Genomic DNA, 22,432 nt, shown 5'->3' on the forward strand with positions numbered 1-22,432 from the left:
GTAGATGATGGGTAAAGAAATTAAAATAGACCAAAAAATGACAACATAGTGGCAACTGGATTTCTCTGTCCTGAGCAAAATTACTTTTGTGCATGTAGTTTGGCTCAGAACACCCATTGGTATGCATTTTTATTTTATACAAGATATATAGAAGACAGTATTGAAGATGATTTGCTTTATATAATGTTCAAACTACTTCCTGAGGTGTCCTGGCAAAGGAATTTTAAAAACTGGTTCCTTTCCCTGTGCTTAAGACCATAGCCTCCCACAATTGACATCACATCGTTCTCCCAACCTTTCAGAAGTGTGTTTTTTTTTTTTTTTCTGTTGTTGTTCTTTATGACAGGGCCCCTTTTGATGCATGTCTCCCAGATCTTGTCCCTCCATTAATCTGAATCCCAACTACTCAAGATGGCATGATTAATCCCTCATTCCCTCAACCAACATTTATAGGATTCTTGGAGGCAAGTTTCACCATGAAATTTAACCTCAGTATTGAAAGGAGTAATGACAATAAAGACACTCCCAGGAAACCCACGTTTCTACCACCATTCAGCCACTGAGTGACAATCTTAGGAACTCTAGGGCTTCAGGGGAACTCATGTCATCTATTGAGTCTCATGATCCCCGTTCAGAATGTTGTTTCTCTGGGGAAGCACACCAAGGGACTCCTAGCTTCCTGGGTGGAACACCCTGAATTGGTTTAAGGCTATAGTTCCCATCTTGTTTCCCTGAGCAAGGCTCTGTTCTTTCACACCAGTCTTTCCTTAGATGTTGTTTACATGCAGCACTAAGCAACCTGCCTTTTATGACTGTATGGAGGAGGGGACAAGGTGAGTATGAGCTTAATACCACCTGATTGTTTATGAGTTCTTTATTGGTCAGCAGTTGGCCTCCAGTGAGCAGGAAGGTATCTGATTCACTTGGGCCTTGACCACATCTAGCACAGCCTTGGAAATCTCAGCTGTGGACATTTGGGATTGAGAAGACTGATTATGTGTAGGCCCATGTGGAATTTGCTTTGGTGTGATATTCTTAAGGCTCCAGCCAAAACTTTGTTCACTTGGATGCAGTAAAAATTACTGAATCAATAAAGCTATTTTGTGTGGAGTTTATAATTTGATTGATCATTTCACCCAGTTCTCCTTGTTGATTGAGTCTCTTACCCAGTGTTTATATGATCTGTGCTCACTCAGGCCCAAGAAACAAAGCAGATGTTGGTGATCTCAGGGTTCACTGGTGTGTCTATGATCTGCATAAATGGAGGGAGGTGGGAAGAAGGCACTGCACAAGGAGGCCTCATCACCATTCCTAAGGCCACTCTTGCAAACCAGTACAGTCCATTTAGTAGAACTATGGAGGTCATACTAGATCAATCCTGGCCCAAGGTGTCAGATTCAGTGAAAGCTTTAGAGTCTCTATTTTTAAAATGCATTTTTTTGGTAACTTTTCTAGCTTCAAGAGAAGTCCAATGTGCAGTTGGTTAACTTGATGCAGAAAGGTGTGTTATTCTAACCTCACCCAAATGCCTTGAACACATAAGTCTTCCTTTTTCATTCCTGAATCAGGCATGTGATCCACACCTCAATTCTCTTGTAGGGAATCCATGACTTTGCAACCACCCATGACATAATCTTGTACCAATTCCACAGCTGCCTTTGATCTTGGCATGACTGAGGGTTGGTGTGAGCAAAATGTTGGGGGCATGGCTGGTCCCTATATTCCTTTTGTTTCTCTTTGAAGATGTTGGCCTGATAGTAACTCCCACTCTAAGATGCAAATTGGAAATATAAAACAAAGAGTACAATTATTTCACTCACACATCAAAAAGGTAAAAAAATATTCCAAACTTAGTCATAAATAATGAGCACTTTTCATACCTTTTGTTATCATTATTAGTGCATTAAAAAAAAAAACTGCTCAAATGTCAAAACGTCTTAACAATTATTTTAGAAACAACAATAAAGGAGTACCTTCCTAACAAGGGGAAAATGTTCTGTCATAGAACAGCCAAGAATGTAAATAAGGGTTTATTACACATTATGGCAATTGTGTGAGTTATTGGGCTAGATGCTGGTGGGTGCCCAAATAAGGGGGATGTTGAGATAAAATTTGAATCAATTGGTTGAAAATTGCCTTTCTTACTCAAAAAGATTCTGTAATGTTGAATAAAAACACCATGACACTGAAAGTCTTGATATCATTTTGCAAAATCTCTGCTTAAATCACATAAGTTTGTATGATTTTAAAACAACCATCAAAACATACGACATTGGATTCACTTCACTCATTTTCCTTACAAGTAATTTCTTCTACAGTTTTCAACTCTAATTATACAACAGTATCCCTGAACCTTACAAACCAAAGTTCCTTGCCACATATTTTTTTCCTCTGTTGTTACTTTCAACAGTTTGGAGATTGCTTAGAGGTAAAATAAAAAATCTAAACCTTGTCATTGGTGTTTTGTTTTTCCTTGGGGGAAACGCCGTTGGCATGGCTCAGTCCTGACAGGGTAATGAAAGTCATTCTAATTTTTATTTAAGAAAAAGCAATTTTCATAAATGGTGTACCACTAATAGATCGTGATCATCTATAAACCCCATAGCAAATTACTCTTAATCCAGTTTGCTGTGTTGCCTTACCTGAGGGAAATAATACCCACCCTTCCTCTGGGCCGGCATACTGTTCACAGAGACTTCTTCAATATATATTAATCCCATCATTTATCTTTGTCAACTGAGAACAAAAATAATTTGCAGAAGAGTAAACAGAAGCACACAGAAGAAGGGAGCTCGGCATTATTAAACGGCAGAAAGCAGGTGCTCGCAAAGCCAAACTTATTTTTATTGCAAAACTTGAGTAATTCTCCTTCTGCATCTGTGCATAGTAAATACGAGCAAGGGAAAAATTTAATATTTTAGAGGAAACTGAAATCACTTCAGCTGAGAAATGAGGGCAGGCACTGGTGCTGTGGCTTGCTTTTTTAAAATCAATCTGAAAATAGGAGATTAATGGCCTCCAAAGGGCAGAAAAGAGAACAGAAGAGATTAGAGTCATGGGAGATTTTCATTTGATTTAAAAAATGCAAAATAATAAAATACACTTTTGATATTCACTTGACCAGATCAGGGAGTTGACTTGCATCTTCATATCAAGCACTGATGCTTTTCATATATATATGCAACTAGAACTAATATTCATTAAAAACGAATAATAATATTAAAATGTGCTAGTATTAAATTCAATAGTAACAACCAAGTCTTTTGGGAACCTGTGCCATTTACCCCCACTTTACAGGTGAGGACACCAGGGACTGGAAAGGTTTAAAAACACACCCAAGCTCACAAAGGAATTTAAGTGGTTGAGCTCGAATTCTAGACCTAGTCACCTTCTTCTAACCACTCTGCTAGTTCACTATTAAGTCCAGGGTGATTTTCAGATAGAGATTTAAGGGTTGCAAAATCCGTGCTCTTCCTATGGCTATGTGGTGGCTCATATAGAAAAGCATCAAACAAAATAAATGCCCTGGTTGTTTCAAAAACCCCAAGGACCCAGAAGAGTGCTATAACCCAGTAGATCTTGGAGAAATGTTCTTTTACTGCCCTCCCCCTCCAATCCTTCACCATTCCCTTCCGTTTCTTGTCTGGACTGTGGTTTATGCCTCATAGTTTGTTTCTCATATCTGCAATGTTCTCTACTGAGAGTGACTCCCAGCTGATCTCTAAGACATTTCAACTAAGAGATGATATAGCAGCAAGTAATGAAGAGCTTGTACCTTTTCCAACAACACCTTAGCCATTGGAAATGAAACAATAGATCAATAATGCTTATTAGCAGAAATAGAACATAGCATGTGTAACAAAAATGAGCAGAGAGCACTAAACTGGTAGTTAAAATGGGGGGTCATATGTTAAAGCCAAATGAGACTGAACTGGAAGACTATTTCAGTTACCCTCTGCAGAGCCAGGATTGCGTGATGGTGACTCAGACACACTGCTGTTTGGTAATATATTTGTTCACTAATTCATTCCGTTAACAACAGCATATTGAGGGCCAAGTGTGGGGGCAGCAACCAAGTGAAATAAAACAAATCATTTCAAGGGACTTGGAGTTTGTTTTGTTCCATATCTAATTAACACAAACCACTTAGACCAAACATAAAATTTATGTGCACACAAACAACTGGTCTACCTCTTTTGTCAATCAAATTAGAGTGGCAAATTAATAGATTTTGGCATTATGATAACTGCATCAAGCACTGAGTAACATCAGTAGCAAAGAGCAGAAGTAGACTTTTCCTGAGTTGCCAGTCTTTGTAAGAAAAATGGCACTTGAAGCTGTAATTGGAAGGACCTAAGCAAATAATATAACCAATCTTTATGGGAAAAGGGTTTTTCATTTGGAATTGTCAAATTTGGCAACATAAATTATATTATGACCCACTTGTTTAAATATCTGTACCATCAGGTCACTTCCATCAGGGTATTATGTTTATCTGTCATATGTAATTCAGAATATCCCAACTAGTGCCCAAATGTGTGTGTTTAATGACATGTTTTGCTCTTAAGAGAAGCTAGTCAAAGACAGGAATCCTCCCTGACTTTTACAAGGGCTGTGTTAATCATTAAGGAGCACTCCCCTCGCATGGGGTGCCCTGGAGAAGTGTAGGACAGATTGATGAAGGATCCTTGAGGGGCCTATCTTCCTGAAGAGTGGGATATGCATGCTATTGAAATGAGAATGTAGATCAATGTTAGGAAATACTGTGCTAGGAATTAAGACATAAATAGATTTTCTTACACAACCCTGGCTTGACTATCTGTGGGAGAGTACTCACATTCCTCCAAGGAGTCTGAGTACCCCAGTTTGATGGTCACTTCTGTACAGTGCATGGCACCATTGCTCTAGGGTTTGTGCTTTAGAAAACCAATATTTTCCATTGATGTGTTTGGTCCTCAGGGCAAGGAGTATGGAAAGAAAAAGAAAGCAGACGTGAATGGGAAGATGAGAAATGCCACAGATGAATTTAAACTGTTGTACTGATGATTGTCCATGTGTGAATGTGATATTTGAAGTAGTGATTTCTAAGAATGTGGTGGAGCTGTGCCAAGGTGTGATGATAACCAGCAGCATCTCCACACTGCATAACAGAGGCTCCTGATGATGATGATGTGATGACAAATTGGCTGTGGCATATGGCCATTGCCTGGAGTTCTTGCAATTCTGTTACCAGGGTTGGCTAAACACACAGTGCAGGCCCTCTAACTATAAGTGTCGTTCTGAATGATTCACCCAGGCTCATCTTTGGAACCATGTAGTCACCTCCATCAGTCTGAATTCTGATATATGTTCATTATATAAGAAGAGCTATTGGTTTTGAACGCCTTCTCTCTCTGGTTCTTCCAAGTTCTCAGAAATAACTCATGGATCTTTTAACAGCCTTTTATGGTAGTTCTCATTGCTTCCATTATGCAGGTGAGGAAATTGCTGCACAGGGGTTAATTAGCTCACCCAAGATCATACAGCGAGAAACTGGATAAGAGCTTAAGTCCAGACCTGTCTCATGACAGTGAACCACAGGAGTTGCCTTGTGCAGAATAGCATACCTACTAACATGATTATATAAGAAACTTTTAGAGACTGTGTTAAGTTCAAATCATAATTCGTCTTGATGCCTCAACCAGACAAACTTATAATTGTCACTTTGGTTTAACAAATGTCATGTGGGTTCTATTAAGAATCACATTTTTAATGCTTTCATTTATTTTTTAAGTTTCAATTCATCTTCCCAAGAAGTATTTCTCAGCATCTATTGGGTTCCAGATTTTGTTCTAGGCATGAGGGATCCAGCTGGAACAAAGCAGACAGGAAATCTTGTCATTGGCACAGACATTTTAATGGGGTGTTATTTATACTAGAAATGAAGTTTATTGGATAAAGATACATGACTTCACCTGGTTCCAATTAGGGTCAAAATACCATAAAATATATAGGGTTGGCTTTAGAATTTCATTATACATCTAAACAGAGAAAGAAAGATTTGATATTAGGGAAAGAGACCCGTGTGGATGGATTGCTTCTGGACAAATGATACATATTGCTTGAGGCTGGAATATTCCCAAACTATAAACTTTTGGTATTATACCTTTGTAGAACACCTATTTTCCTCAATATGGAAATTTCAAAGATGATTTAAAATTACAGTAAATATTCAGCCATAAAAATATTAGTTATAATATTATACAGATCTACCTACCACATATATTCTATAATTAACATTTTGATAGACTTGTTTGCTGTATCACATATCTGTTCCTCCACCAATCCATCATGTTTTTTGTGTGCATTCAAACTAATTTGCAAACACCCTTAAACACTTCAGCATGTATGTCATGCATATGGAGTCTATCTGTTCACAATTCTCTTTCCTCTCTTCCTCACATTTTTCCTCCTCTCCTTTCTCTTCCTCTTCTTCCTCCTCCTTCTTCTTTGAGGTAAAATTTACATAGAATAAAAAAAACAAATCCTAAGTGGATCACTTGTTGAATTCTGACAAATACATACACCTGAAAACACATGTATTTGTTTCAGCCCATTCCAAACCTGGCATAAATGAAATCATGAAAATCCAGGGAATTGGTTTATCAAGCCTTCCCACCCCCTCAATCGGAGACCAGTTTCTCTGTCATATCTCCATCTTTCATACTTATTTTCTTTTTAAAAAATATTTTATTTATTTATTCATGAGAGACAGAGAGAGAGAGAGACAGAGACAGAGACAGAGACAGAGAAACAGGCAGAGGGAGAAGCAGGCTCCATGCAAGAAGCCCAATGTGGGACTCAAAGCCGGGAATCTGGGATCACACCCTGAGCCAAAGGCAGACCCTCAACTGCTGAGCCACACAGGCGTCCCTTTCATACTTATTTTCAACTAGCTGTTACTCCAACCCTACTGGTTTGATACTAACTCATTATGAGGTTATTAACTGAGATACGTCCTGGCTAATTAGATTTGTAAGGGGAATGTCTGGGGATTGTAGTTTAAAGGAGATACTTAAGACCCACACAACTAAAAGTATAAAGCAATAATGGTGGAATGGTTGACGTTGATAACCAAAATTTTTGACAAAAGCCTTACCAAAATCCCTCTCACGTATTATGACAACAACCACTAGTGTTTGGCTATCTTAACTTCCTGGCTTTGTTTCACTTTAGGAAGATGATATTTGTTACACACTGGGCATGGAATGGTTTGTTGAACTATACATCTGTGTTGGAGGAAACCCCCAAGTCTCCTGATGAGATTCTTCATTAACATGAACGTAACAATTTTACTTCTCTGAAAATTTATTTCAATCTGAAATCAGATCAGAGTGATGCTATTCATGAAGTTATGGTATAGACAAATTGCTATGAAGTGTGCTTTGGTGGAAGGCAGGCCATCACGGAACCCACTTCAGGAAGAATTGGTGGTTGAGGCTGTATCATATTGGTGGTTGAGCCCTTAGGTCAGTGTGATTCCCATGAAGCAAGTAGGTTTGCAGTAAAATGACTACTTTTGTTTAGTGTTTTGATTCCCCAAATGGAAAGGTTAGAGTGTTTCAGACTGCCTAGGAGTTACTGGGTGGTTGAAGTGGGGTAGACATGGAACCAGATAGCAGATTTCTATACACCTGTTTCATCCAAGTGAGGAATGAAGCTGGGAAACCCAAAGGCATGTTATCTGAGTTCCAGTCCCCATTTTGCCACTATTCAGCTCTGTGATTCTAAGTCACTCTTGGGACTCAAGTTTCTTATAAAATAAATTGATGTAATTTCAAATTTACAAATGTTTCAAGAATAATGCAAAGAACTCTCATATACCCTTTAGTCAAGTTCACTAGTAGTTCATATTTGGTTCCATTTACATTATCTATCAATCTATCCATCCATCCATCCATCCATCATCTATATATCTATCTACCCATATATCTATTTAAATATGCATACATTTTTCTAATTCACTTGAGAGTAGGTTACAGACATCATTTCCTTTTATCTCTAAATACTATAAGATATATTTTCCAAGAACAAGGGCATTCTCTTACATAATCATAATATAATGATTAAAATTAAGGTATCAAATATTTATACAACACTGCTATCTACCCCACAGTCCACATTCAAATTTCATCAGCTGTTCTAATATCCTTTAAGACCTCTGTGTGTGTGCGTGTGTACATGAACATGTGTGTCTATTTATTCACCACTCCAGAATCCAATGCAAGATCATACATTGCATGCAGTTGTCATGTCTCTTGAATCTTTTAAAATCTGGAATGTTTTTTCAGTCTTATCTTTGTCTTTCATGATCTTGTCATTTTTGAATTCCAGGCAACTTGTTTTGTAAAATGTTGCTCAGTTTGGGTTTGTCTGATATTTCCTCATGAGGAAATTAGTTATGCATATTTTAACAGGTGTATCCCAGAAATGACGTCTTGTTCTTGGTGCGTCATGTCAGGAGGCGCATGATGCCATTTGTTTCAATATCAGTTAGCTCTGATCACTGGCTTACCATGGTGTCTCCCCTGCCAAGTACTATTTTTCCCTTTGTAAGGTATATATTTTGGGGGGAGATACTTTGAGATCATGTGAATATTCTGCTCCTCAAATTTTTACTCACTACTTTTATCAGCTTTGGCAATTTTTGATTGTTTGTCTCTTTTTTCCTCAGTTTCCCTCTTTGCCATCTACTTGTCTTCTATGTCACTCACTCGTTCTTCCACCTCGTTAACCCTCGTCGTTAGGACTTCTAGTTTGGATTGCATCTCTCAATTGATTTTTAATTTCTGCCTGATTAGCTCTAAATTCTGCAGTCATGAAGTCTCTTGAGTCCTTTATACTTTTTTCTAGAGCCACCAGTAGCTGTATAATAGTGCTTCTGAATTGGCTTTCTGACATTGAATTGTACTCCAGATTTTGTAACTCTGTGGGAGAGAGGACTGTTTCTGATTCTTTCTTTTGAGGTGAGGTTTTCCTTCTAGTCATTTTGGTCACTGCAGAGTGGCCAAAAGCAAGTTGTATTGGGAAAAAGAGAAAAAGAGAGGAGAGAAAGAAGGAAAGAAAAGAGAAAGAGAAAAAAAAGGGAAGAAAAAAACGAAAGAAAAAAAAGAAGAAAAAGAGAAAGAAAAAGAAAGGAGAAAAAAAGGGGGTGGGGGAAGGAAACAAATCAAAAAGCAAAACAAAACAAAACAAAACAAAACAAAACAAACAAAAAAAAGAACCACCGGGGAGTATCTTCTGATTCTGTGTTCTTTAAGTCCCTTGGCTTCTCCTGGAAGTTGTCCGTCTAGCTGGTCTTCTGGGGGAGGGGCCTGTTGTGCTGATTTTCAGGTGTTAGCAGTTGGGGGAGCTGCTGTGCCCCTGCCTGGTGCAGGGCTCAGTGGGGGTTGTTTACCCCGTGAGGCCCCAGGAGGAAGAGCCCCAGTGGCGGCGGCCAGCTCTGGAGCCCTGGAGTCAGCCCCCGCAGTAACTCCAGAGCTCTCCGTCTGCAGGGCCTGGAGGCTCCAGGCGGGGCCGCTGCTCTGCTCAGCTCGGGGCAGGAGCGTCCTTGCTGTCCTGGGCCCTCCCGGCCTCTGCCTGTCCCGGGGGAGGCCGGATCCTGGGCTGTGTCCCGGCGCCCTGTGCTCCGGGGCCTGCGCTGGTGGATTCGCGCTCCCGCCCCGCAACCCCCTCCGCGGAGCCGCCCCCGAGCCCCCGAGCTGCTCCGGGTCCCGCCGTGCGCGCTGCAGCCCTTAGGGAGCTCGGCGCACTCTCCCGGGGCGCAGGTGTCTGTTACTGTCCCGGGGAGCCCGAGGGCATCCCCGCCCTCCTGGGTCCTGCTCCACCTCCCTGCGAGCCCCTTTCCGCCCGGGAAGGTCGGTGCAGCTCCTGCTCCTCCGGGTCGGGGCTCTCCTGTCCTGGGGACACTCGCCCCGGCCTCAGCCCGGCTCCTCGCGGGGCCCCTCCCCCTTGGAGGCCTTTGTTTCTTTATTTCTTCCCCCCCCCCCCTCCCCCCCCCCGTCTTCCTACCTTGATAGATGCGCGAACTCTTCTCACTGTAGCATTCCAGCTGGTCTCTCTTTAAATCTCAGGCCGAATTGATAGATTTTCAGGATGATTTGAAGGTTTTCTAGGTAATTTAGTGGAGACAGGTGATTTGGGGACCCTACTCTTCCGCCATCTTGCTCCTCCCCCTCCCCAGCTTTGGCAATTTTTGCCTGAATTAGGTGTTACTAAGATGGTTGCTAAATGCTGGTTATGGTTGTCTAAATCCATCATTCTTAATGCATTTATTAACTGCTTTTCTATTGTAAAGAAGAATTCTCTTCTTCCTCAATTTAAAAAAAATTATTCATTCATTTAATTATACCAGCACAAGAGTGTAGATTCTTATTTTATTCGAAGTTACACTTCGTAGCTGCCAGTATTAATTTTGATAGTCAAGTGTTATGATATTTGGCCAGGGGGAACCCCCTCATACAAATTCCTGTGTGCTTTTGGCATGTGTTATGGACTGAACTGTGTCCTCTCAAAATTTATACAGTGAAGCTCTAAGCCCCATTGTGACTCTGTTTGGACACAAGAAGGCCTTTAAGGGAATAAAGTTAAGTGAACTTATGAGAGTGGAGTCTTAGTCTAGAAGGACTGGTGGCCTTATAAGAGGAAGGGGAGACTCCACAGCATGCTGTCTCTTTCTCTCCATGCAAACATAGAGAAAAAGCCATGTGAGAGTGTACCCAAGAAGGTGGTCATCTGCAACTCAAGGAAAAAGACCTTACTGGAAATCAACTCTGTTGGTGCCCTCATCTTGGACTTTCCAGAGTCCAGAACCATGGGAAAATAAAATCCTATTCTTTTAGCTGCACAGTCTGTGGTAATTTCTTATGGTGTCCAGAGCAGACTAACACAGCATGCCCCCCATCATTCTTTGAGTACTTCTTTACCTTCTAGCTCATATTTCAGGCTCATTTTGACCTTTCTTCACCCAATCATTCCTCTGAAGATTCTGGATTCCTTTTAGTAGAAAATGATGGTTATATCTGAGATCTGGGTGCTAGGTATGTCTAATACTATGGGAAAACCATTGCTCTAAGGCCTTCCCAGTGAACAGAGATAGGGCACATCTATGCTCTTTCAAATGAAGATCTCCTCACACATGCTTAAATCTTCTCAACTTTAGTTTCTTGCAGTGATGTATGAGGTTCTGAGTCTTCAGTTGGTTCTGCTAATTTCTCACTTATCATATCATAAAGAGTTCAACCCTTATGTTCAGCGTGTGTGGAAATCTCTCAACACATACACACTATACATTTAAATACACACTCAATTTTGTCTGACACAATTACACAAATCCAGTTGGAGAGGCAGTAGGGAATTTATTTATTTACTTTTTATTTTTTTTAAAGATTTTATTTATTATTTATTCATGATAGAGAGAGAGAGAGAGAGAGACGGGCAGAAGGAGAAGCAGGCTCCATGCAGGGAGCCCAACGTGGGACTCGATCCCGGGACTCCAGGATTGCACCCTGGGCTGAAGGCAGGCGCCAAAACGCTGAGCCACCCAGGGATCCCCTATTTATTTACTTTTTAGTCAAACATTCCCTCTACATTTGAAAATCCAAATATCATACACTAGCAGGAGGCATTGTCAGATGCTGACAGATTTAAATGTTGTTGAAATAGGTGAAAAAAATAGAGAAGGATCTTATGAGAATAGGAGCACAGGAAAGTCCAATCTGGGAGTGGAAAAGAAAGGAAGTTATAAAATGCTCAAGTTGTCCACATTGTCAGGTTTGGCTTAGAAAGGGATAACTTGCAGGGTATGGCTTTGTCTGGAGGAGAAGATATCACATACAGCGAGGACCTCTAGGAACTTGACTTGACAGCTACTGGGATCAGACATCTTCAACTGTGGGAGCACACCTGAAGTTACCTGCTCACTTCCAGCCAAGAGTATCAGGGGACAATTACCTCAGGACTGATAATAACAGAAACAAAGGATTGGTGACTTAGTTTTATCACTTCTCTATTGAAGAGAAGGGTAGGGCCCTTGGAAAACTGTGGTGCCTGCTCCCAAAACCATGCATATGAAAATGCACAGACGTACGCAGCCTTTTTGGGGGAAGGGGTGGAAGCAGCAGAGGGAGAAGGAGAGAGAGAATCTCAAGCAGACTCCAAGCTCAGTATGGAACCTGACGTGGTGCTCAATCTCAACCCTGAGATTAAGACTTGAGCTGAAATCAAGAGTCAGATGGTTAACCGATTGAGTCACCCAGGTGCCCCCATACACAGCTTTTCTATCTGCTATGTTTGAATGTGATCACCACTCTCACCAATACCATGCAAAGGTACATAAATTTGTTCTCAAAATGTCCAGATCCAAGAATCCAGAAACCATTGTGAACAACACCCGTATTTTAATGAGGTTTATATTTTTGTTAACAATGTTCTAGTTGGTTTGAATTGAGACTACCAGCTCATTACAGGCATTATTCTTCACCTCCAAGATTTTGCTTAGAAGTCCCCCATTCCTTATCACCTGTACCCTGTCATTCCTGAACTTGGTCCCGGCTTTTCTATAACAACCCCTGTGGTGATGGTTAGTGGGGCTGCATGCAACAGATCACTCTTACCCGATTTTGCTCAAATCAAGTCTACTATAGGATAAATATTTTTTCCTGAATACACATGGAACTGTTGTTTGTTTTTCTCTGGAAGCCCATTGTACAAAAAATAAAATTCTGCCTTGCATCTCAACCTCTGAGTCAGTTCCTAGTGTCTCCCATATCTTCTGACACTGGGAGTCCAGAAAAATATCAAGGTGTATCTTGGGCCCTGGCATGTGGCACATGGCCAGGCTGAGATGTGGGGAGTTGTGGGCCTGACCTGGGAATTTAGGACCATGCTGGGGCAGAACACAGGAGACTTTGGCTCTGAGACTGATCTCAAGCCTTTGTTCATTCCCAAGACACCCAGAATGGAATTTCACCCACATGTTTCCCATACTTCTCATCCCCATACCTGCACGTGGGGGTTGGGTGGACATAATATAACTAGACTTATATTTGTTTTTGTGTTCATTATGATAAATTCTCCCCTTTTCTCTGGCCCAGAGAAGTGGGTGGACATCTTCTACCTTTGCTACCATGAGGATCTTCAAAGATCTGCTCCAACTATTCCTCTGGCTCTTGCCTGTGTCAGCTTACACAAGCTGACCTGGGCCCCATTCTCTAACCCAACCTGTACCAAACAAAAGCACTCTCCTCAAAAATTAGCAGTTGTGATAGAGGGACTGACCAATGATCTACAACTTTGTCTACATAATGGAATTATCTCTAACCTTCTGAAAAATGTAAATGGTTCCAGCCCCAAAGATTCTGCCTCAATTTGTTGGGTATGGGCCTTTAGGCATTTTCCCCATTGGATATTGTTTTCATATTTTGTCTTTTAATTAAGAAATATTCCAAACATATAGAGATACATGGTTAATATATAACATGTATGCATCAACCTACCACCTAGATTTAGTGACATAATCATCTGCTGTAGACTAGGGAAAGAAGAAAGGAAGAAAAGAGGGAGAGAAGAAAAGGGAAGGCAGGTGAAAATTTTAAAGATAGAAAAGGAAATAACATATCTTAGTAACCAACGTGGGTCAGGTTCTAGGATCTGTGCTTTCTCTTCTCTGCCTCATTGAATTCTCATACAAGATGGGAGCAGGTGAAGAAATTACTTCTTGGTTTCCCAAAGTCATCCAGCTACTAGGATGCCCCTGATTTGATCCCTACCTGTTCTGGCTCCAAGCTGCCCATGGTTTTTCTAGCACTCATTCCAAAAAGAAGAGGAAGTGGAAGAGGAAGCCAGGAACTGGTAGACAGAAGTCTGTGCTCTTGGTGAAGGGACAACAGACCAAACATATCCTGTAGGGTCTGGCTGCCCCCACACCCCCAGCTCACAGAGGACCTTGAGCTACTGAAGGAAGGATGGATGAAACTGGTATCATCACAGCTGAGCTTTCAGACAGGAGAAAATTCAAGGGATGATCAGAAATATCCAATAATGTTTGTTTTAGATGGGGTTTTAGGCAGCATTTAGGCAGTTTTATTTTATTTTTATTTTTAAAGATTTTATTTATTTATTCATGAGAGACACACAGAGAGAGGGAGAGAGGGAGAGAGGCAGAGACACAGGCAAAGGGAGACGCAGGCTCCATGTAGGGAGCCAGACGTGGGACTGGATCCTGGGTCTCCAGGATTGCACCCTGGCCTGAAGGCAGCGCTAAACCGCTGAGCCATCCAGGCTATCCTAGGCAGTTTGTTTTTAAGAGGGTCTTATATCTGCTTTGAAATTGGTCAGGGGGTCAAATCTCCACTTCAGCTGCAGTTAAATGACCCCACTGCCCTCCAGTATGGGTGACTGGGACCACTGGCAGAATTTTTATCTCTTACACTTTGAGAAAGCAACAAGATTAGCCAAGAAGGAAAATAAATATAATAAAATGCTTAGTGAACATCCACTGGAATCTGCAAATGAGTTACAATGAAAAGGCAGGGAATGAATGTCCCTTCTTGGTGGTTTTGGGTACTAGAAATGACCTGCTGGAGAACACTCATATGCATGGACATCCCAGAACATTCCCTGTCGCATGAACAAAGTACAAAGATGCAGAACCATTCATGTGGAAATGATTACAGGTCAGGTCATCCCTGAGTTTGGTCACTCACTGTGCTGGCACGGGGGCGGGGGGGGGGGGCGGTGGAATGCCTTGGGATATCCATGCCCTCCACCACCAACCTCTTCCCCATTTCTTCTTTCTTTCACTCCTTCTTTCCTCTGGGCATGAGCTTATTTCATCAAATGACAAATTGCTAACAATGTTCCATAGAAAATCATTGTTTTCATTTTACACTAAATTCAATCAAGCAGTTGAAGCTCAAAAACGTGATGCTCATTGAAAAGAGCAAGCTGTAGGGGCACCTGGGTGGCTCAGCCAGTTAAGCATCTGACTTCAGCTCAGGTCATGATCTCAGGGTCCTGGGATCAAACCCCAGGTTTCATTCCCCACTCAGCAGGGAGTCTGTTTGTCCTTTTGCCCTTCCTCCTGCTCTCTCTCTTTCAAATAAATAAATATAATCTTAAAAAAAAATAAAAGAAAAAAGCAAGCTGTAAAAGGATGCAAACACAGGAATACCATTTATGGAATTAAAAATACATGAGAAGGGCTTTCAGGTGCTGGCAGCGTTCATTTTCATGACCTAGTAGTGTCTATATGAGGGTGCTCCTTTTGTGAAGGTACATGCAAGTGTATACTTGGAAAGGGCACTTTTCCACATCTGCATTATACTTTCAGAAGGTTATAGTACATTACATGAATAAATACACTAACCAACGCTATGTATCATTGATGGACATGTGTGTGTGTGGTTAAGCATAAAAACTGAGGCTTGGAGAGGTAAAACAACTCACTCAGGCTGAAATTGAGATGGCAATCATCATCTGATACATTTCAAAGACAGGGCCTTTCTGCAATACACGATGACTGTGCTAAGTAGGTATGTTGCATCAAACCAAGGAGCAGTGAATGCCCACGAGACAACTAGCCTATGAACTCACCCCGACTCTACTCAGAGCTAAATCATAAAATAAAACTGAGGCATCACTATTCATATGTGAGCTCTGTAAATGCCATCGATATTCTTTTTCAGTTTTCTATTTTTAACTTTTTTTGTTATATATATAAATAATTTTTGCTAATTTTTATTGGAGTTCGATTTGCCAACATGTAGTATAACACCCAGAGCTCATCCCATCAAGTGCCCCCCTCAGTGCCTGTCACCCAGTCCCCCGTCTCCCTGCCAACCTCCCCTTCCACTACTCCTTGTTCGTTTCCCAGAGTCAGGAGTCTCTCATGTTTTGTCTTCGTGTTTTGTAAAGTCTTGTACAAGTCTGATGAGATAGTATGGAGGGAAATGCGCAGAAACTGAGAACATTGTCGACATAGGTGAGGGAAATGACTGATAACCAGGTCTGTCCCGTCAGTCATCTGCCTTTAGTCAAAGAAGAACCTGTTGTCTCTACCCGCTACTCTCACTCTCACCAGCAGAGGGGGTCTATACCCCTTTCTGCAGGCAGGGGCCTAACACACTCAACTAACTCTGAGACTGTGATCTAATTCGATCTTCGGGCATCCCTGGGAACGAAGTTAAATAGAACAAGTTGAAGAAATTTGGTCTCCTCTTATCATAAAGAAGTCAAGACACAAGGGATTCAAACCCCAGGTCAGACAGCCCTAGACCAGGGCAGGGAGAGTGAGCCACAGACCCAGGATTCCCTGACTAGCTGTGCAAGAGCACCACCTACAAGCAAGCTCACCTTTCTGCTCTGGGTCTGTATATTGATTCAATTCTTACAGGCTTTCTTAAGATGTGCATTTCCTATGACTGAAAAAATTGTCCTATATATCCACAATGTTACTATAAAGTAAGAAAATTTAACAATGATACCATGCTTTTATGCAGTTCAAAGTCTACTTTCAAAGGTCGTCACCTGTCCAAACAATGTCCTTCTAAGCTATTTCCTTTAGTCCACCCATGGTCTAATCACACTTGCATCCATTCATCATGTTTCTTTAGACCGCTTTAATGTGATGGAGTCCTTCAGCCTATCTTTGCTTCTCTTGCCCTAATGTTTTTGATGAATAGAGGCCAGTTATTTTGTAGAATGCCACTCAATTTTCTCCAATGCCTTTCATTTCGGGCAGGAGAATCACAGAAGCAACCTGGTGTCCTACTCAGATCATCTTGGTAGGACCTACAGGATGTCCATCTGTCCCAAGAGTGATGGTATTAACTTTGAGCTTACTTAGTGTGCGGTTCATGCTGGATGAAATGACCTTGTGCAGTTCCCACATTTAGAAGGCTGATTCTGGATACTCTGTGGGCTTTTTTACTTTGAGGGTTAGGAACACTATCAAGTGGATGCCCCTTTGCCTTTGATGTATACCTTTCAAATATTTGCTAGTAACTAAAGAAGAAAAATAAAGATTAACAGCAAACCAGATTCGCTTAGTATTTCTTTTTTTTTTTTTAATTTTATTTATTTATGATAGTCACAGAGAGAGAGAGAGAGAGGCAGAGACACAGGCAGAGGGAGAAGCAGGCTCCATGCACCAGGAGCCTGATGTGGGATTCGATCCCAGGTCTCCAGGATCGCGCCCTGGGCCAAAGGCAGGCGCCAAACCACTGCGCCACCCAGGGATCCCCTTTGCTTAGTATTTCTTGACAAATTAGATAGATGGTCTAATAAAGGACAGTTTGAAGGCCATATATAAAATGGTTTTATTTTTTAAATGGATGAATATTTAGGATAAGCAGCAAATTTTAATATTCTATGAGACTCTAACCTGACGCAGGTACAGTGCATTTGCTAAAGAAAATTTCCAAGGTTTCTTTCCTCAACCCCCCTACTTTTTCCTAGTAAACTGCAATGTGTGGAAAGACCATTAGGTGGCACACTGGCTCCAGTAGTTTTATCAGCAAGGGCCCCTCTGGGAAATTCTCTTGCTAAGTAGAAAACCCTAGTTGCTCAAGAAGTCAACTCAGCTCTCTGCACCTAAAGAGAGTAATTGGTTTGTGAGAACCTCTCCTTGCGTACATTTTGAGCTGGGGTTGGATTCCTTTCCATGAGAATGCTTCCTTCCTCCCTTACTCTGATTCCAAATTTAGACAATGTAAATATTTAGATGTGTGATTAAAAAGAGGGGGAAAAGAATATAAGGGACACAGTGGAAATGTAGTGTTTAAATATTTGGAGATGTTTTGCCTCTGTTTTGGAGGTAAAGAAATACAAAACAGAAAAGAAGCCTGGAAATACTGGAAAGTCCTGTTTCATACGTGGGACCAAGCGCTAGTTGGGGGGGGGTTGGGGTTTACAGGAGGGGACAAGGGAGAACAGAAAGTCTTTCCAAGATCCCTGTCCCATCCACACTAAAGTCTCATGGAAACGCTGAGTCTTTAACCTGTAATAATTTGTGTTGTGGGTGTGAGAGAATCTGTAACTAATTATTAATTATTAAAAGTCGGCAAACTGAATTCTCATGCTTCTAACGTAAGTGGCAGAATTCTCCTGCCTGATGCTTTTCTTTCGCCTGGTTTTGCTTCTCGCACACTGAAAACTGTAAAAATCAAGGACGAATCTATTCATAAGATGTCACCGTACTATTTAAGCTGGCTTTTATAAATGCCATTTAAAGCTTGGCCAAAGTTCAAAGGTACTAGAAATCTCGTACATAATGTCCAGAGCAAGGTATGGACCAGATTATGTTGTATTTGCTGAGTGTTGCTCATATTCTTGACTTCTGATGATGATGTCATAGGAGCCACTTAAATAGGGAAGTAAGTCGTTCTCAGAATTTCTGTGGCAGGCCACTCACTGCACCCCCGAAGTGGTACAGAAGGAGACTCGAAGCGATGGAGTAACAATACAGTAATCTCTCTGCCAAGATCACATGGCCAGGCAATTCTGTACAAATCCATGGAACACTTTGCAGGCCCAACTACAAAGTCACCTCAGCAGTTCAGACACTAGAGAGCAATGTTTCGGACTATGTTAGGACTTTGGTCTTGGCCAATAGCTTAGAAAAGAGAAAGAAAGAAAGAAACATAAATAAATAAATAAATAAATAAATAAATAAATAAATAAAAATTGTTTTTAAAAATTTCATTTATTTATTCATGAGAGACACACAGAGAGGCAGAGACACAGGCAGAGAGAGAAGCAGGCTTCATGCAGGGAACCCGTTGTGGGACTTGATCTCCGGACTCCAGGATCATACACTGGACCGAAGGCAGATGCTCAACCACTGAGCCACCCAGGCATCCCAAAAATTTCTTAATGAAATAAAAAAACCTCATGAGTCCTTTTTTCCTCCCTAAACCCTCATGTTATTGTAATGGAAACAAATAACTTTTGGTTCTATTACTATAAATAACTATTAATATTTTGATAATTTTAAGATGAATAACAACAAAATCCTTTTATATTTGACAAATGATAATATATATATATATATATATATATGCAAATCCAAGGACTGATTCAGACCCTCAAATGCACAAATGGATGTGCAATTCTACCAGTAACTTTTGCTTCACCAGGGATATTGAGGACTAAGAACAATATTTTTCATTTGAGTTAAGTGACAGTTAGTAGTAAGTCAATACTCATTATTTCAAGATTAAAAAAGTCCCCAAACTTGCTCTTTGTTAAGGAGTATAGACCTTTGCAAGTTCTATCTGCTTCCATATCTCCTATTCTACAAACATTGTGGTTCTCAAAGTTTGGAGCATATAAGAATGATACAAGGAACCTGCAGAAAAGGTAGAGCCTTACTGTGTTGATTTGGGTGGACAGGCCCAGGAAGCTGCATTTTAACATGCATACCAGGATGTGTAAGACTGCTTTAAGCAGTAGCCACTTCTTATAATTGATCATGCCTCATGGGCATGTCACTTTCAAGTTTACAGTGCTTTTAAGGCAAAATCATCTAACACAGAAGTTGGTTTATTATAAAATGTTGATTATCTCACATAATTGACTGAATACTGTACCAAAAGTGAAAAACAGAATGGTTGTAAACATATTGGCTTTGACCCTCGTGATGGCAGGGCTGATGGAGAGCTGGAGCTCAGGCCACTGCCCAGGATCATGAGAGTGTCGAACCCCCGGAAATGATCCACATTCAAAAATCGAAGTGTGGTTTCTACTGAATGTGTTTTGCTTTTGCACTATTGTAAAGCAAAAACAAAAACAAAAACAAAAACAAAAAACTACTTAACCATTATAAGTTGGAGACTATCTATATATTAGAAATATATAATATATATTTCTTTAAAAATATATATTTCTTTAAAACCTAGTTCTCATCCTTCTCACTTTCCTCAACAGTAGTTACTCAGAGCCTCTCTTGTCTGAAAAAAATTCTTTCCTGAATACAAAGTGGATTCATGTCTTTTCTTCCCTGCCTTATTTACTTTTTTGATCCATTCTTTTATTTTTGACCAATAATTTTACCTTGTTCCCATTAAATTAGCCTCATCGGCTGCTCTGAGCTCTACTCAGTACTCTGATTCTTCTACACTGACCAGTTCCAAGAAGCTCTGGGACGATTCAGACACCGGTGCAGGTGGAGCAGGAGAGCAGAGGAAGCTGAATAATGCAACACGGGGCACATCTAATGTACATACTGAGCTCAGGGGAAGTCATTTGGACAAAAGCTCCTATCACCAAGAAGTATTTGAAATCATTAGCTTATGCTAGTATCACTCTTTCATGAGTTGGATATTATTAACCCCATTTTCCAAATGAAGAAACTAAATTTCATACACAGTAAATACATTCTACTGCCAGACAATAAAAGTTCCAATAACTTCCATCTGCCAGACATATTATTCAAACATTTTTCTAAAAATGGTATTGTATACTGAAAAAATATTATTTTTGTGTGATATAGCCTATGGAAATGATTTCCATAAAATATATAATGAAATTTGAATTTAGCATGACTTAATATTAGCTTGATTTGCTATTCATGATTTATAAAACAAATATTTTCTATTAACAAGATGACTATATTAATTTTCATAAACTACCTTCATCTCATATCCCTTACACTATTCTCTTTTGAATATTGGCTTTTTCTTGTATTTTTCTCTATTTCTACAAAACATGAGGCTGTGACACTGATGAAGGCTTGCTTCAGGTTGATACAAACAAGGCTTGAAGTCATTGTATAATCACTCATAGTTTTGGGGATCTGAGGTATACAAATTTTTCTACATAGCTTGGAGCCATGGCTGTTATCATGTGGCCCACCATTCACTTTTGCTTTAAAGGAAAACTTTGTTAGAATCTTCACTAGCAGATCAATTTAGATTGGGAAGAAGCAATCATACCCTCTGAGAACCTACTGGTGCAATGCAATCCCACTCGAAATTACCACAGGAACTTGAAAAGCTGAATCTAAAATCCATGCAGAGCTATAAAAAAGAAAACAAAACCTCGAAACAACTATACAGTCTTATGTGGGAAAAATTGCCCCATTAGAAAATAATGCCTACTTAAAGCTATAGTAACTAAGAAAATGTTGTATCACTGCAGGGATAGACAGAGAACAAAAACGAAAGCAAAACACCCACCATGAATGAGTTCCCAGAAACATACCTATGCATCTATAAGCAACTTAATTTGAGGCAGAGCTGGTTCTGTGGATCAGAGGTGACAGAAAGGGCTTTCAACAAATGGTGCAGGATGATTAGTCCTTCATAGGAAAATGAAGTTAAAACAACCTTGCGCCGTACTAAAAACAAAAGATGGGTTAAAGATTTAAGTGGGAAATGTAAAACACATTCTTTAGCAAATAATATAAGAGAATATCTGTATGACCTTGGAGTACATAGTTCTTAATTTTCAAGAAGCACAAATTATAAGGAGAGAGAATCATTCAGTTATAGTTTAATTACAAAGTAATATTTTAAAAAAAGATTTTATTTATTTATTCATGAGAGAGAGAGAGAGAGAGAGAGAGAGAGGCAGAGACACAGGCAGAGGGAGAAGCAGGCTCCGTGCAGGGAGCCTGACGTGGGACTCGATCCCGGGTCTCCAGGATCAGGCCCTGGGCTGTAGGCAGCGCTAAACCGCTGAACCACCTGGGCTGCCCAACAAAGTAATATTAATAAGAAATTGAGGGGCACCTGGGTGGCTCGGTGGTTGTGCATCTGCCTTCAGCTCAGGGCATGATCCCGGGGTCCTGGGATCAAGCCCTGCATTGGGCTCCCCAAGGGCAACCTGCTTCTCCCTCTGCCTGTGTCTCTGCCTCTCTCTCCACTTCTCTCATGAATAAATAAATAAAATCTTTTTTAAAAAAAGCAAATGGCAGCACAGATAACTGTCATTAAATCTAGCCTCTCCAGTGATTTCTTTGATGCCAGCCTGTGCCCTTTCAATGCATCCTCCATATCTCTCCAGGGAAATCTACCAGACGCTCAGGTGTCCTTTCTTTGGAATCCAGTGCCTGACCACAGATAAGGAACCCTGGTCTCATTGGCTCCATTATGTGGTCCCTGCTCCCCTCTGTCACAGCTCGGAGGACAGAGACACTGAAGATGAGAGTCCTGAGTGAGATGCAGTGTGACCCATTCTTGCTGTGTCACCTGGTGAGTCATACTTATTTACTCCAGTGGTAAATAAGCAAAGTTCCTCCCATGTCCATCTTACCCAGCTTGCTTGTGGGCTCTTCTGTGGGCAAACACTAGCAGACTCCTTAGAGCATGGAAAAATCCAGCACTGAATGGGCAAGGGCATGGCTCAGTGGGTAACGATGGTGATGTGGGCAGAAATGTGGTGAACAGATGTC

The 22,432-nt window shown here is 40.7% G+C and overlaps 1 long non-coding RNA gene across 2 annotated transcripts in view; it reads right to left on the reverse strand.

The window, feature by feature from the left end:
- Nucleotides 1-5,740: 5,740 nt before the first annotated feature.
- The window catches only part of LOC144297833 (uncharacterized), a 33,184-nt gene continuing 16,492 nt past the window's right edge, over nt 5,741-22,432 (reverse strand). The window contains exons 3-4 of one of the 2 annotated variants that reach the window (XR_013364690.1): nt 21,241-21,376; nt 18,763-18,908 (exon numbers count right to left, since the gene is read on the reverse strand). This is a non-coding gene — a long non-coding RNA (uncharacterized LOC144297833). Of the gene's footprint in view, nt 5,851-18,762; nt 18,909-21,240; nt 21,377-22,432 lie in introns of those variants that run through there. The other variant, XR_013364691.1, reaches the window with a different exon arrangement.

The sequence above is a fragment of the Canis aureus genome, chromosome 26 (genome assembly GCF_053574225.1).
Source record: "Canis aureus isolate CA01 chromosome 26, VMU_Caureus_v.1.0, whole genome shotgun sequence".
Taxonomy (NCBI): Eukaryota; Metazoa; Chordata; class Mammalia; order Carnivora; family Canidae; genus Canis; species Canis aureus.